The 15,953-nt window shown below is 46.2% G+C and overlaps 1 protein-coding gene across 5 annotated transcripts in view; it reads right to left on the bottom strand.

Annotated features, from left to right (window-relative positions):
• The window catches only part of TSPAN18 (tetraspanin 18), a 173,051-nt gene that overhangs the window by 130,863 nt on the left and 26,235 nt on the right, over positions 1-15,953 (bottom strand). For all 5 annotated transcript variants that reach the window (XM_016146819.2, XM_016146818.2, XM_036221860.1 and 2 more), the window contains exon 2: positions 12,303-12,383. The gene's annotated coding sequence lies outside the window, so the exon portion shown is untranslated. The remainder of the gene's footprint in view (positions 1-12,302; positions 12,384-15,953) is intronic.

The following is a 15,953-nucleotide window of genomic DNA, read 5'->3' as shown; positions in this document are numbered from 1 at the left end:
ACTGCCTTTAAAAGACATCTTTTGTTGCTCTAAGTTCCAGATAGTTGCTAGTCACTGGTGAGTTTATGCGTGTATGTAATATGTATGTTAGCTTCAAATGAGCACATTTTTGTTACTTAACTTTTAACAAATGTTATGTTTATATGGCAGTTAGTTCAGAGAACACCCACTCATCCAGCCAGACTCCAACACGCGCCGATTGATTCTGCTATACAGGCTTCTCTCGAGAATAAGGATTTAGAAGCACCGAAGTTCTCTTTGCACACAGTCCAGATCTCCAGGCCCGATGCCGCTAGATAGTCCTGCTCTTGAAGAGTAGACTTGAACTAAGCCATGACAGCACAGTGATTGTAAGGTCAAGGAAACAGAAACTGGATTACTACCAATGCCGCCACCTCCGTGCAAGTCACTCTCCAAACCTTGCGGGGTTCATTCTTCTGGAACTTTCTTCATGGATTTTATCTTTTTTTCTTTTCTTTTTTTTTTTTAAATATCCATTAATATATTTTACAAATATATTATATAAATAATGTGAAACCCATTATTTTTTACTCACTTTTTTGTGTCCTATGTTTGCTTGTTGACCGGCATGGTTATATAACGAAGTTCACTAAAAGGAAAAGTTTTACTGCTTATGTTTCTTTTCTGGCCATTAATAGAATTGGTTTTATTTCATCGTTGTTACTGAAAATAGTTTTGTTGTATAGAGGAGGCAGGCATTAAGAAGTCGCCTTCCTCAGGTGTCGGATACCTAGGTACGCCCTGCTGCACCTGTTCTATTTTGTATCGGGCACCAACAGCCAACGGTGCTCTCCTTCCAGGTGGTTCCCAAGCCCAGGGGGTGCCCTTACAGCTGGCTGAGAAAATAACATCGGTTTGTCCCAGCGTCCTGCGTGGGCCGCTCTCTCTGGGTAGCTCCAGGTGGTCTCCAGCAGGCACCTTCTGCAGGTCTCCAAAACCCTACAGCTCCCCATGATCTTCTCCATTTACACTCATTCCCTGGGTGATCTCACTCAGACCTAAGGCTTGAAACACTCTCTATAAGCTTCTGACTCCCAAATTTGTCTCTCTAGCTCCAACCTCAACCCCGGAATGTCCAACCATGTTCTTGCCAACTCCATTGGTCAATAAACATCCCAACTTAAAATTCTCCTAAACAGAACTCATTATATTCCCCTCGTCCAGGCTCCTCCATCTCAGGCACAAACACGTCATCCTCGATTCCTCTCTTTCTCTCCCACCCCATCCAATCCATCAGCAAGTCTGTCAGCAATACTTCCAAAATAAATCCTGAATGTTTTGGCTCCTCAGCACCTCCACCACCATTTTGTCCTTCCAAACCACCTCATCTCTTTCGGATTCTAACATCAGTCTCCATGCTGGTCTCCCCATCCCCTATAGTCTGTTCTCCACCCAGCGGCCAGAGCGATCTTGGTAAAATGTAAATTTGATCCTTTCTCTTCCTCGCTCACTGGCTTCCCATCACACTTAGAATCGACATCCAAAGTCCTCACCCTGGCTGGCAGCTCCCCTCTGGCCTCCTCTCCTTTCCCATCACCCTCGCCCTGGCACTCTGGCCTCCTTGCTGGTACTTCAACATGCCAGCTGCCTGCCCATCTAATGGCCCTGATGCTTGCTGTTCCACCAGGAAGGAAGGCTCTTCCCCCAGACGAAGTCAAGGTTCGCTCCTCATTGCTTTCAGGTCTCTGCTCAAATGACGTCTGAACAGGAAGAACTTCCTAGTGCCCCCTATCCAAAATAGCAATCCTCTGGCCACTCCCTGTCCCTTCCTGTACCTATACTGTTTGACATTTAGCTTTTTTGGTCTCTGTCTCTCCCACCAGACGACAAGCTCCATGAGGACAGGGTCTTTGCTGTTTTGTTCACGATGATCTTCCCAGCATGCAGAGCAATACCTGGTACATAGTAAGAACTCAACAAATACTTATCGAATCAATGAATATGGACTCACACTTGACATTTGCCCTCAAACTAACTCTGGGCCAGGTATCGTTATCATCATCAGTTCTGCAGATGCGGAAACTGAGACTCAGAGAATGGGAGAGACTTACTTCTCAAGATCCCTCAGATAGTTAATGAGAGATGCATGATTAAAACACGGACTTCAGAGAATCAGAAATCAATGGAGAAAATATACAAAAACCAAGAGCTGGTTTTTGGAAAAGCTGGATAAAATCAAAAGGCCTCTAGCCAAGTTAACTAAAAATAAAAATAAAAAAGAAGAAGAAAAAGAAGAAGGGGAAGAGATACAAATTACTAAGGCCAGATATAAAAGAGGGGACATTGCCATAGTTACTATGAACATTAATAATAAAAGAGTACTATAAATAATTCTATGATTAACTAGATGAAATAGACCAATTCCTTGAAAGACACAATCTGCCAAAACTCACAAAAGAATAAATAGAAAATCTGAATAGGCCTGCATCTATTAAATAAATTAAATCAATAATTAATAATCTTTCGAAACAGAAAGTATAGGGTCCATATGGGTCACTTGTGAATTCTACCAAACATCTAAGTAAGAAATTATGCCAACTCTCTACAGTCTCTTTCAGAAGATATGAGCAGAGAGAATATTAAATAACTCATTCTAGGAGGCCAGCATTACCCTACTACCAAAACCAGACAAAGAAAATTACAGGCCAATATCTCTCATTAACATAGATGCAAAAATCCTCAACAAAATAATAGCAAATCAAATCCAACAATATATAAAAAGAATTATAGACCATAGCCAAGTAGAATTTATGCCAGGTATCCAAGGCTGGTTTAACATTAAAAAATCAGTTAATATAATCCATCACATCAACAGGCTAAATAAGAAGAAAATTATATGCTCATACCAATAGATGCATAAAAAGCATTTGACAAAATCCAATATCCATTCATGATTTAAAAAAATAAAACTTGGCAAACTGGGAATAGAGGGGAATTTCCTCCACTTGATAAAGACCATCTGCAAAAAACATGCAGCTAACATCGTACTTACGGTGAGAAACTAGAAGCTCTCCCATTAAGGTCAGGGACAAGGCAAGAATGTCCCCTCTCGCTACTGCTTTTCAACATTGTACTGGGAGTCTTGGCTAATACAATAAAACAAAGGTTTTTTATTATTACAGATTTGGAAGGAAGCTTTTTAAAATTATTTTTATAGAGTTTTTTTTTTTTACAAATTGGGAAGGAAGAAATAAAATCGTCTTTGTTCACAGGTGACCCGATTGTACACATAGAAAATATGAAACAAAAAAAAACTGATCAAAAACTCTTAGAACTAAAAAGCATTTATAGTAAAGTAAGGTTACAGAATTCAAGGTTAATATAAAAAAATCAATCATTTCCCTATATACCAGCAATGAACAAGTGGAATTTGAATTTAAAACACAATACCATTTCCATTAGCACCAGAAGAAATGAAATACTTAGGTATGAATTCAACAAAATGCGCGTAAGTTCCATATGAGAAAATCTACAAACTATAATGAACGACATCAAAGGAGAACTCAATAATTAGAGTCATATTCCATGTTCACGGATAGGAAGACTCAATATTGTCAAGATGTCAGTTCCTCCCAACTTGATCTATAGATTTAATGCAATCTCAATCAAAATCCCGGAGAGGTGTTATGTGGATATCGACAAACTGATTGCAAAGCTCATGTGGAGAGGCAAAACTCACAGAATAGGCAACACGGTATTGAAGGAGAAGAACGAGGTTGGAGAACTATCACTACCTGACTTCAAGACTGACTATAAATCTATAGTAATCCAGACAGTGTGGTATTGGTGGGAAAAAATTACAGAAGTAGACAATGGAACAGAACAGAGCCCAGAAAAAGATCCACATAAATATAGTCAACTGATCTTTGACTAAGGAGCAAAGGCAAAACAATAGAGAAGGTGTAGTCTTTTAAATAAAAGGTGCTGGAACAACTAGATGCAAAAAAGTCAATTTAGACACAGATGTTACAACCGTCATAAAAATTAATTCAAAATGGATCGCAGACCTAAATGTAAAATGCAAAACCCTAAAACTCATAAAAGATAGCACAGAAGAAAAATCTAGATGACTTTGGGTATTGCAGTGACTCTTTAAATACAACATCAAAGGCATAATCCATGAAAGAAATCATTGATAAGCTGGACTTCAATAAAATTTTAACAATTCCACTCTGAAAGATCGTTAAGAGAATGAGGAGTTACAGACTAGGAGAAAATATTTGCAAAATATACATAGGTAAAGGATCGTTATCCGAAATATACAAAGAACTTATAAAACTCAATAATAAGTAAATGAAGAACCTGATTTAAAAATGGCAAAAGACCTGAACAGACAACTCACTAAAGATACACAGATGGAAAATAAGCATATAAAAAGATGCTCAACATCATGCGTCATTGGGGAATTGCAGATTAAAATAATAACGAGATTACACCTCACAGCTATTAGGATGGCCTAAATCCAAAACACCGACAACACTAAATGCTGGAGAGGATGTGGGGCAGCAGGAACTCTCATTCATTGCTGGTGGGAATGCAGAAAACTACAGCCACTTTGGAAAATAGATTGGCAGTTTCTCAAGAAATTAAACATACTCTTTTACCATATGACCCAGCATTGCGCTTCTTGGTATTTATTCAAATGAGCTGAAAATATATGTCCACACAGAAACCTATACACAAATATTTAGAGCAGCTTTATTCATAATTGCCAAAACTTAGAAGTAGCACAGATGTCCTTTGGTAGGTGAATGGACAAATCATGATACATCCAGATAATGGGATATTAGTCAGCATTGAAAAGAAATGAGCTTAGCAGCATTATTTACAACAACTAAAACATGAAGCAACCCAAGTTTTCATTGACAGATGAATGGATAAGCAAAACGTAGTTTACATATACAAAGGAATATTATTCAGCCTTAAAAAGGAAGGAAATCCTGATATATGCTGCAACATGACAGACCTTGAAGACATTATGCTAAGTGAAATAAGCCAGTTACAAACAAATACTATACGATTCCAATTATATAATGATAATGTTTGTTACCCTAAGTGACAAAAATCGTAAACAGAAAGTACAAATGGTGGTTGCCAGGGGCTGGGAAAAGAGAAGAATAGAGAGTTACTATTTAATGGGTATAGAGTTTTAGTTTTGCAAGATAAAAAGAGTTCTAGAGATGAAGAGTGCTGATAGCTACCCAATAAAATAAATGTACTTCATATGACTGAACTGTACACTTAAAAATGGTTAAGACAGTACATTTTGTTACGTCTATTTCACCACAATAAAAAACTGGAAAAGAAGAGCTATCAAGTCATGAAAAGACATGGAGGAAACTTACATGCATATTACTAAGTGAGAGAAAGTGCTCTGAAAGGCCACGTTCTGTATGATTCCAACTATATGACATTCTGGAAAAGGCAAAGCAATGAGACAGAGAAAAAACCAGCGATTGCCAGGGCTTGGGAGGGAGGGAAGGGTGAACTGGCAGAGCATGGAGAAGTGTTAGGGCAGTAAAACTATTCTGTATGATACTCTAACGGTGGGGTCGTGTCATTATACATTGGTCAAAACCCGTAAAAGGGGCATCTCGCCAACAGTGAATCATGATATAAACTATAGACTTTGGGTGGCAATGATGTGTCAGTGTAGGCTCACCGATTCCAGTACAGGTGGGAGACGCCAGGAGTGGTGTAGGCTGCATTACGCGCGAGGGGGCAGGGAGAATATGAGAACTCTGCACTTTCCCCTCAGTTTTGCTATGAACCTAAAACTGCCCTAAAAGATAAGTCGATTTAAAAAAAAAAGAAAAAGGCCTTCAGAGTTCAGAACCCAGTATCCTTCCTTGATCCCACAATGCTTTTCTTTCACAACGTGGCCCTGCCCGTGCCCCAGAAAGGGAGACATCTTGGCAACCTCAAAGCACAAGGAATGGCCTCGGTCATTTCTTCTCGCAGCAGCAGCCACGTGCAGGTGACGAACTGTCACAGCTAACAAAGCAGTACTGCCAGCAGATTTAGGCTTTTTCCTTTATTTCTGGGCTATTAATTAAAATATATTATTTATACTTTTAACTAATAAACGAAGCATCTGGGTAGGGCGGAACCAACACTGCTCCAGGTCAGAAGACTCGCAGAGACTAGGCCCACCTCTACCATTCCACAGCTATGTGACCCTGGGCAAGTCGCTTCTCTTCTCTGAGGCTGACATGGCATCTGAAAATGGGGTTCCTCTTCTGTCCCTCTTTGCCACCCCTGGCTGTTTGGAAGTTCTTCCACTGTGAATCGTCATGTGAGTTACTTGTCATTAAAAAACCATAATAAAGTGTCTTAAGAGGACTTTCTGATAATTTTTGCTGCATAAAGAAAAAAAGCAACAATTTTCTCATTCTTTTGATGAGGAAATGGAGACTTCTTATTTTCACCCTGTGATGTCAAGGAGTAAGTCACCCCACAGAGCGAATGGGTCCCCTGGACTTGCCCTCACCGCCGGCCATGCCAGGGAGACGGGGCATCTCTTAGGCGACCACTCCACCAGCTTAGCCTCCTATCAGGACTGACAGATATGTGGCCTTGGGATGAATCTTCTTGGGTAAATTTAAAACAATTTGAAAAAGAAAAGAAGGAAATGGTTTGAAATGGAAAATATCCAAGAAGGAAGAAAAGGACCAGAGAGCTATCATGAGTTACATGTGGACTCAGGGCTGGCCTGAGGCCAGAAAGTTCTAGCAGAAGTTGGGCTGAGTGAGCAGGAAACTGAGGTGGTGAGAACCTGTCATCCTGCCCCCCCCCCCCCACAGACATGTCCCGGACAGAGTGAGGGGGAAGCCAGGAGGGGAGATGAGGCCTGGGGGCTGCTGCCCCTTCCTGTGCTTAGACTGAGGGTTTGCGCCCCATCTGTCAGGATGGGAGAAAAACGAAGGGCCGTGTCTGGATGATAATGGTAATGATACCCGTCGCTTTCCGGAACGTGGACTCCTTTCTTCCTGGGAAGTGGGCGAAGCGTCTGACATCCATCATCTCATTTCATCTTGACCATGAAGCCTACAATTGCACGACTCTCTTCATCTACTGGGAGAGTCAACTGAGTTCATTTGCCCAAAGCTAATAACTAGCTAAAAAATAGCCCTGAAATTCATCTAGTGCCAAAGCTATGCTCTCCCTCCTGCATTAAACTGCTTTATAATTTATAAATACCAGATGGAAAATGCAATGTACTTAGCAACAGTGAATCTCTTTCCTACCTGGTTAATGAAAAACTGGGCGCTTGAATCGAGAGCCAGGATTGGAGGGGAGGTGGGAATCACTGGACTCCGATACCATCTTACTGCATGAATAGAAGTAAAAGGTCTGGACTGAGGGAGGCGATGGTCCCACCCGCCTAGGCTGGGGCCAGAACACAGCTGGAGCTCTGGCCTTGGCTCTGAGTTCCGGACCGTGAAAGTGTCAAGTTCAGGCCAGAGTCCGTACAAAGAAGGGTGAGCGAGAATCAAGAGAGCATCTGGACTGCATCCTCACAGGGAGATAGAATTAATTATGACCTTTCAGATGGCAGAGAAAAAGATGAGGGGCACAGACGCAGGAGAACAGCCTGGAAGGAAAGGGGTGATACAGCCCTAGAAGGCGGATTTGGGGCAGGTAGACAGAGGGTACAAGAGACAGTAGATTTCAGCCCAGCAGAGAGACACTGACCGTCAGAGCCAGCCCGAGGCAGCCCAAGGCAGCACAGACTGCGATGGAGGCCATGAGCCTCAAGTCCCTGGAGGTGGTTAAGCAGATACTGACAACCACCTGCAGGAACTTTGGGGCAGAGATTCTGCCAAGCATTCAGTTGCCTTTAAGCCCTTTAGATCTGTTGGACCCTGTGAGTAGCAGAGAACACTATGGAGGCACTGAGGGTGCTCAGAGAGGTGGAGCAACTTGCCTGAGGTCACACAGTGGAGCAGAGCTGCGACTGGGACCTGACAGGTCTTCCTCCAAATCACCCTGGGGGTGGGTAGGTTAGCAAAGCTCACCTAGACCGCTGGCTTCTGTTCTCATCTGTGGCATCCCCAAGGCCTTCCCAGCGTGAGGAAGGATCAGGACGTCCTTCTCACTGACCTCTATCACCTCCTTCATGGCATTTTCACCACCATGACTGTGGCTTTGCTTTAGGGCTGCATCTTCTTACCCTGCACTTCCCTGGATCATTCTAGCAGGTTCCCAACCAGCCCCGCTAACAGCGCCTCACCTCCCTCTAAAATCCAGTAGTGCTTAACCTTGGTTGCACGTCGAAATCACCCGGGAAGCTTTAAAATATAATAATCCTCCTCCAAAAGTTACACATAAAGCTATAGTAATTAAACCAGCATGGTACTCGCATAGGGACAGGCGTATAATGAAATGGAATTCAGAGTCCAGAAACAAACGTATACATCTATGGCCGACTGATTTTCAACAAAGTTGTCAAGACTGTTCAATGGGGGAAAGAATAGTGTTTTCAACAAGTGGTGCTGGGATAACTGATAATCACATGCTAAAGGATGAAACCAGACCCCTCCCACACACCAAACACAAACAGTAACTCCAAACGGAGCAGTGGCCTAAATGTAAGAGCTAAAACCAGAAAACTCTTAGAAGAAAACATAGGCCTAAATCTTCATGACCTTGGATTTGACAATGGATTCTTACATGCGATGCCGAAAGCACAAACAGCAAAAGAAAGAAAATAGATGAGACGAAGAAGCCTGGGCTACAGGTTCTCCTGGGGCAGCCAGGCCTCCATCGCTCACTCCCTGCCACCTGCTTCCCGCTGTCAGCTCTCAGCAGGAGGAAGACCCTGATGCCTCATGGGAATTGCCTTCACTTGCTGGCTCAGCCTGCTGCAGAGGGCTGGCCGAGACCTAGACATCAAGGGACTTCCCTTTCCGCCTGAGCTCCAAACTCCACGAAGGTCTGGGCAGAAAACATGGGAAAAGCGCCACCAGGGACATGGCAGGTCTCATTCCAAGCATACGGTGTGCTCTGTGGACACGAGGCCCCACCATGAGTGCCATGGGGTGATGCGGACGGAGTCTTGTGGGGTGCCTCATGGACACCATGGGGGCCTCTCTGGGCTGTGGGGAGCCACAGTGGATGTGCGGGTGCTGTCACTGGCACCGTGGGAAGCCGCCGTGGTACCGTGGGGTGCGGCTGTGATGCGTGCCTCTGTTGGTATGGAGGGGTGCTATGTGGGCACCATGGGTTCTGTGGGGCGCTATGGTAAACACACTGTCCTTAGGGCAAGAGCCCTGTGTTTGTGTCCTAAACTTGCCGCTTCTTAGAGGTAAAGCCTGGAGTAATTTACGACTTCTCTGAACCTCAGTTGTCCTCACCTCTAAAGAACTTATGAATACCTGCTTCTTGGGATGTGGGGAGGGTCAGTGACTATCTACAAAAAGGGCCCAGTAAAGACCATCAGGGTGAAGAGTAAATCATGGGATAAAGGCTCGGGAGGAATGTTCACACCGAGGTGGCCCCACACGCCAGGGGTGTCATTGCAGAGAGCTGACACAACCCAGGCCCTACATTCAACCCTTTTTTAGACCAGGCACGGAAGGAGGTATGTGTCTCCAGGGTAACCTCACTGTTTGGTCACAAACACCCGGCTCTCATATCCCAGGATTCCAAGCCTCCTCAAGGAGGTCACCTTGGGAGGCCGCGTCATTCCGGGGGCTGCCATCGTTCGAAGCAAGCAGGTACGTCTGCCGGCGCTTTCCTCGCCCTCACGACCACCCAGTGAGGTGCGTGCTGTTTGTCCATCTTATAGATGAGACAGCTGAGGCTCTTGGGGATCGAATCTCCCCCCTGGAGTCAAACAGCAGAGCTGGGACTCAGCCTCCACCAGTCTGGCTCCCAAACCCCAGCAAATGTTTCCCACGACAACGCCTGGCTGCCCGTGGACTAATGGTCATCTTTGTATTTCTCCTGCGACGACTCTGACTCTATAACGTTTATCTGTTTCCTGTCTAACAAGAGGGGCGAGGCTTAATCACTCTGCGCCCTCGGAAACCCTCCCCTCCTCCCCACACCCTGAAGGTAACTCGGGAACAACAGCAGTCCACTCTTGCTGCTTTTTTTGGTACCTAAAGAGATTCTTTCCCCGCGTTCACCCGAGCCCACGGCTTCCTCTGATTAGAGAAGCATCTGTAGCAGAAAGGTCCTGGGGAAGTTAAGCTTTTTCCGACTCGCTTCAGAGCCTTCCCCTGATTAAGAAAACCACGCGAGATCCTGGCTTTGCGATAAGGCAATAGCTTCCTGTGGGGATCAGGGCAGCCACTGCCAGGAGGCTCACAATTAAGATCGTGGCCCAGGCGCTGGCCGAGAGGAGGAAGCTGAAGGGCACGGATGCTCACGAGGGGGAGAGAGCGCCCACGCAGGGCCCCCGGCCTTGCCGCTCCTGTGCTCTGGGAGCCAAATACTCTGCCTGGGACTCCAGCCTAAACTATCCCAGCCAGTCGGCAGCACAATCCAAAACTGAGAGGAGGATCTGGGAGACCAGAACATCAGATGGGTGTCTAAGAAAGTGACCAAGTGCTTCCCAGCCACGAGTGCAGCGGCCATCGAAATTGCAGATGCCTTAAGGCAGCTGGCTCAGCGCTTTACAGTTGTGCACCCCATCCACCCTCGGCGCGGCCGCAGGGGTGGGAAGGCAGGCAGAGAGGGTACGTAGGGAGGAACAGGGTAGGGAGCGTTCTGAGAGTTCATCTTCTCCCCCAGAAAACCCCACGGGCAGATGTCATGCTCTTATTTTAGAGATCAGACGACCAAGATGCACAGAGATTTCGTGAAGAGCTCGAAATTTTTTAAAAATATTCTAGGTCAGAGAAACAAATCATTTTTATGTCTTTTTAGGAAATGGAATTTCAGAGAGGTAATGTGCTTAAAGGTTTCTTTTTTTTTTTTTTTTTTTTTTTTTTGCTGTCGTTTTTGTTTTTTTTAAACTTAAGCCACAAGTCACAAAGCTGGTAAGCAAAGGACATAAGAATTGTAGGTTGGTTCAGGCAAGGGCTGCAAATCTCAGCCGCGTTACTCACTGCTATGTGACCTTGGGCAAGTCACTTAACTTCTCTGAGACCCGGTTGTCTCTCCTCTAAAATGAAGGTGCTAATGGTACCAAGTCACAGGGCTATTGAGAAGACGGAGTGAGACGGTCCAGGGAGCGTGCTTAGCACTGTGTGTGGCGTGGAGAAGACCTCGATGCTGGTTGATCTGACTCTTCTGATTAGCTGGGACTCAAAGCCAGGTCCATTTGCCCTTCAGACCCTACGGTTGTGCCATCCAGGGTCTGAGTCATCCTTTGCCCAGGACTGGCAACCAGATCTCCTCGGAGCTTTCAAATCCCCTCTCGTCTTCGAAGTCTTCCCCGAGCCTCCCCTCCGACTCTGCCTCCCTGTCCTACCACACTTCTCACCTCTGCTAGTTCAGCCCTGGCCTTGGGACCTCGGGAATTGAAGACATGAAGGCCAGCACAGAGATCCAAGTCACTGCTGCCCCACTTTACAGAGGAGAAAATGAGGCCCGAAGAGGGAAATGGCTCATAAGAGCTCATGAGGGACAACGGTAGCACAGGTTGGACCAAAGAACAGAGGTCTTGACTCTCCATTCAGGAACCTTCCGTGAGGCCTTCACCCCATCACATGTCCTGGGAACACATGGGCAACCCAAGATGCTCTCAGAGCCCCAGAAGCTGACCAGGGCTTTTCCATTCTCAATTCCATCATGGAATACAAAATTTATCCAAAAAAAAAAAAAAGAGAGAGAGAGAGAGAGAGTCCTGAGGTGGGGAGGTGGAGGAATCACTCTAGGAAGATATTGTCCTCCCATAATCTCAAGACCATGATGGGTGTGGGAGGGGTGTAGGAGGGGCCATCAACACAGGCAAGCCCTCCACGAGTCCCCAGGATTTCTTCTTTCCCTTGGAGGGCTCACTCCCTCCAGTCCTTCAACCCTCACTCCCTGGATGGACTCAGGAGCGACTCTGACCTACAGCTCCCCGAAACAAGCAGCAGCCAGACTCACGAGACCCCACTTCAGCGTCGGCCTCTCTCTCTTCACACCTCACCTTTGCTCCTCATCCCTAAACGAACATCTGGGAGCAGGGACAAGACTGAAGCCACCCTTCACCTGCCCTGCACCCCCCCAGCATGAGCTGAGAGTTCTCCCACTCAGAAAGGGAGGGGTTGGAGGGCAGGGAGAGAAGAGATAAGGCCCATGTGGCTAAGTTGAGATGCCGCTCCACCACGCTGCCAAAATCATACCTTTTTCGACCGGTGTCTTTCCCTTCAAGGTTGTCAAGATTCTCTTGGGGTCTCTCTTTGATGGTGGCTTCAGGATAAACTCTAGAGGGAAAAGAGAAAGAAAGAAGTTTTTAAGAAGCAAGGGCTAGTGCGGCTTCTGGGGGCCACCTCACTCCAGATGTGCACCTGCCCCCTGAGGTGTCTGCTCCCTTCTTCCACCTCTGCAGACACAGGGTCCCTAAGGCCAGCAAGACAGAACGAAGCACCTAGCTCCACATGGGCCCCCAGGATGGCGTCCCCAGTGCCTACAGATCAGGTCATGCATTCAGTCTTCCAAAATCAGCCTGGTAGCTTGTGCAATGTCCACACGATGACATCGATGACATCCAGCATGCTAATCACATCGCATGCGTTTCTCTGCTTCCAGCTAGAATATTATCAACTTGGTGTGGGAACTACATTTTCCTCAGGCAGAGAAAAGGCTTTCTGAGTAATTTTGAGAATGAGAAAGAGAATTAATCATTGTCTAATGAATGCAGGCTCTTTGGGCAAAACAATACTTTCAAGATGTGGTATCCATGAAGAGATAAGTAATAAGAGGAAGGGTCTCTCTGGTGATGAGAAAAACAACTCAGCCCAGAGTGCAGGGGCCAAAGTCCAGCCTCTCTCTTCCTCCTCCTCTGTCATTTTGACTGAGTCCCTAGGTCACAAAAGAAAGATCAAACGTGACCATGTCCAGGTCACATACCTGCCAAGCAAACCTTAGGCCAGTTCCAGGGGGACCAGCTTATTCACATGCACAGCTGAGAAACAAAGGTAAAATTTATAGCAGAATGGGGAGAGCCCAGTTCCCCGACCTCCCCATTCCTACTCCATCTGCCCTCAGTGACCAGGCTGCACAATGGAAGCCCCGATCAAGTTTCAGGTTGTCTCAGCTAATTATGGCAATAATCCTGACACCCTCTGCAATCCCGTGAGGAAGTACCACCACTTCGGGGATGACGATCATGAACTCAGAGGGGTTCAACCACTTGCCCAAGGTCATACCGCTGGAATGGGGCGGAACCAGGACTAGAACTCAGAACCCTGGGAAGTCAAGTCCAGTGCAAGGGCCACCTCCACAGCAGGAGATGCGCAAGCAGGAGAGCAATGAGTTCCAGCTCTGCTCTACAGATCCCCGCATCAGGGTACCCCATGCCCGGAAGAGGTTCTCAAAAGCCTCTGCTAACCGAAGGGGAACAAGGCTTGGTCGGTGGATGCGATCTCAGTTTATTTGATTCTCTCTGCCTCAGACATCCACCCAGTCAGCATCAGCCCAGGGGACCTCATGCATCCTGAGCCAGACTAAGGCTACAATGGGAGGAATTCCCGATAAGTATGCATACACATACATATACATGCATGTATGTGTGTGTGTGTATATATATGTTTTTTCATTTTTTAACTACAAAAGTGAAAGTTCTTCCTCTCCCATGCATCCTGTTTTACACAGAGAACCACTTCAAAGACTTTGTACTGTGACCTTCTAGATCTCATTCTGTGTAATCACATACGTGTGTGCATGCATGTGTGTCAGCATGTGCCCATGTGGGCCCACACACAGACGGCATGACTACACAAATGGGACCCTACCACACGTGCTCTACGACGCCACTTATCAAGGATAGTGTGTCTACCCATGGCTGTGAGACCACGTAGACCTCGAGTCTACTTCGCGGCTGCACAGTCTCCTGTAGTAGGTGTGAACCATGATTTATTTCCCTCCCCCACCATGGATACGTGGGGCACTTCTATTTCCGGCCGATATAATCACAACCTTGCTGCAGTGACCCCCACACCTCTTTGTGGCAGCGCCTAGGCAATTCCAAAGCCCGGACGCCTAGGAGCGGGCCGACTGGGCAGTGGCTCCGCACATTCCACCTCCAAATAGATGCGGACAAACTGCCGGCCCCAAATGCTGGATCGATCCCCCTCACGTAGCAGGGCAGAAGGAGCCCTTTTCCTGGATGCAAATTGAAACCCAGGGTTCCATCTACAGAAGGGCTTTTCTGGTCACCTCTCAGTAATAGGCTGGGAGGCCAAGTCCCCTGGACAAAGGGAGGAGCTGATTTCTTGGCTCACACAGATGGCCACTGCTCCGCTGCCTGGGGGCATCTCTGAGGAACTCGGACCCACCTGAGCCAGGAACTACATTTATGGGCTCAGAACTGATAATGAGCTTTTATGAGCTCTGGGGACCGCGAGGAACACGCATTAATGTCAAGCGTGCCTGTCAGCCACGCAGCCTGGGTGAATGTCACACATTAACGAAATTAAAGGCCGTGGCCACCCCGGGAAGGAGCTGCGGGCTGCGTGTCAGGTGGAGCGGGTAGGCCTGTCAATAACGAAATTGCTTTCCAGGTTTTGCACCCCTGAGCCTGAAGCTGTCTCCAGTCTTCAGAGGAATTCTGCCAGCCTGCAGCCGGAGAGGAGATTAGTTTATTACCAGTCTTCCAGGGGAAGAAAAATCCAGCACTAATCCTAATTCCTATTTAAGCAAATCTGCATTGTGTGAGAGAAACCAGCTGGGCTCGGAATTTCTTCCTTCTTTCCCCTGAGATCTCATTCCAGCCCCCTCCTCTCCATGGGGGAGGGAGGTCACTGCAGATGTTAGACTCAGCGCGCGCTCGCAGAGAAAAGAATCCCAGGGTTTAGGGCCGATAGAGGGATGGGGGCTGGATGACAAGAGGCGGCACCGATGGAGGGTGGCTGGGCGATGGTGGTCACCTGTTGACCTGGTTGTCTTGGGCTGTGGAAAGGAAAGGCTACCACCCTCCGGGCCCCAGACTCGTTCTTGCTTTAGACAAAGATCCCCCAAGTTTGAAGTGGCACAGGTTGAACTCCTGAGTTCACCTCTGACTATCTCTGTGACCTTGGGCAATTGACCTTCGTAATCCATGTCTCAACTCCTCGTCTGAGAGACAGGGTTAACAACAGCTGGTAACTTATAAGATGTGTGAGGCCTGCATGAGGAATGTGTACACAGGACTTAGCAGACAGCCCGCCATATGATATCCTATTTCTTGAATGTAATAATACTCCATGGATTATAATCGCACCATTATTTTATGGGCTTCTAAGAAAGAAAACACTGACGGTTAATTAATTATGACATGTCAGTTTTTGTAGGATGCATTCTGGTTTCAGAAACATTGAAATATTAAAAAATAAAGTGTGCCTTTGACTTCATGAACTATAGTAAGAGCTTAATCAATGGCAGTGAGCGTGATAATTATTAGCCAAGTCCTCCCATTTTGCAAGGTCCAGATCAAAACTCAGATCTTTTTCCTCTTCTTTCTTCCAAACAAAGCAGATCTGCATTGTGTGAGGGAAACCAGCTCTCAGGTTACGAGAAAAATTCTGAGAGCAACTTTGGTGTCCTAGATGAGGCCCAGGTGAGAAACTTTAATCTCTACCCTGATATTTCCTATTCTATTTTTAATTTAAAATAGAACATATACACAGTAGAGCACACACCATGAGTATGCAGCCTACTGAGTTTTCACAAACACAGCACCTCTGCATAATTGACACCCACATCAAAGATTCCTCTCCATTTATCAATCATTGTTCCTCTCTCATCTCATGTCTCTCAAATCATCCCTTACTCTCTCCATCCCACCACCCCTGTCC

Source organism: Rousettus aegyptiacus, unplaced genomic scaffold (genome assembly GCF_014176215.1).
Source record: "Rousettus aegyptiacus isolate mRouAeg1 unplaced genomic scaffold, mRouAeg1.p scaffold_m13_p_5, whole genome shotgun sequence".
NCBI lineage: Eukaryota > Metazoa > Chordata > Mammalia > Chiroptera > Pteropodidae > Rousettus > Rousettus aegyptiacus.
Note: the sequence above shows the minus strand (reverse complement) of the source record. Positions and strands in the feature narration are given on the sequence as shown.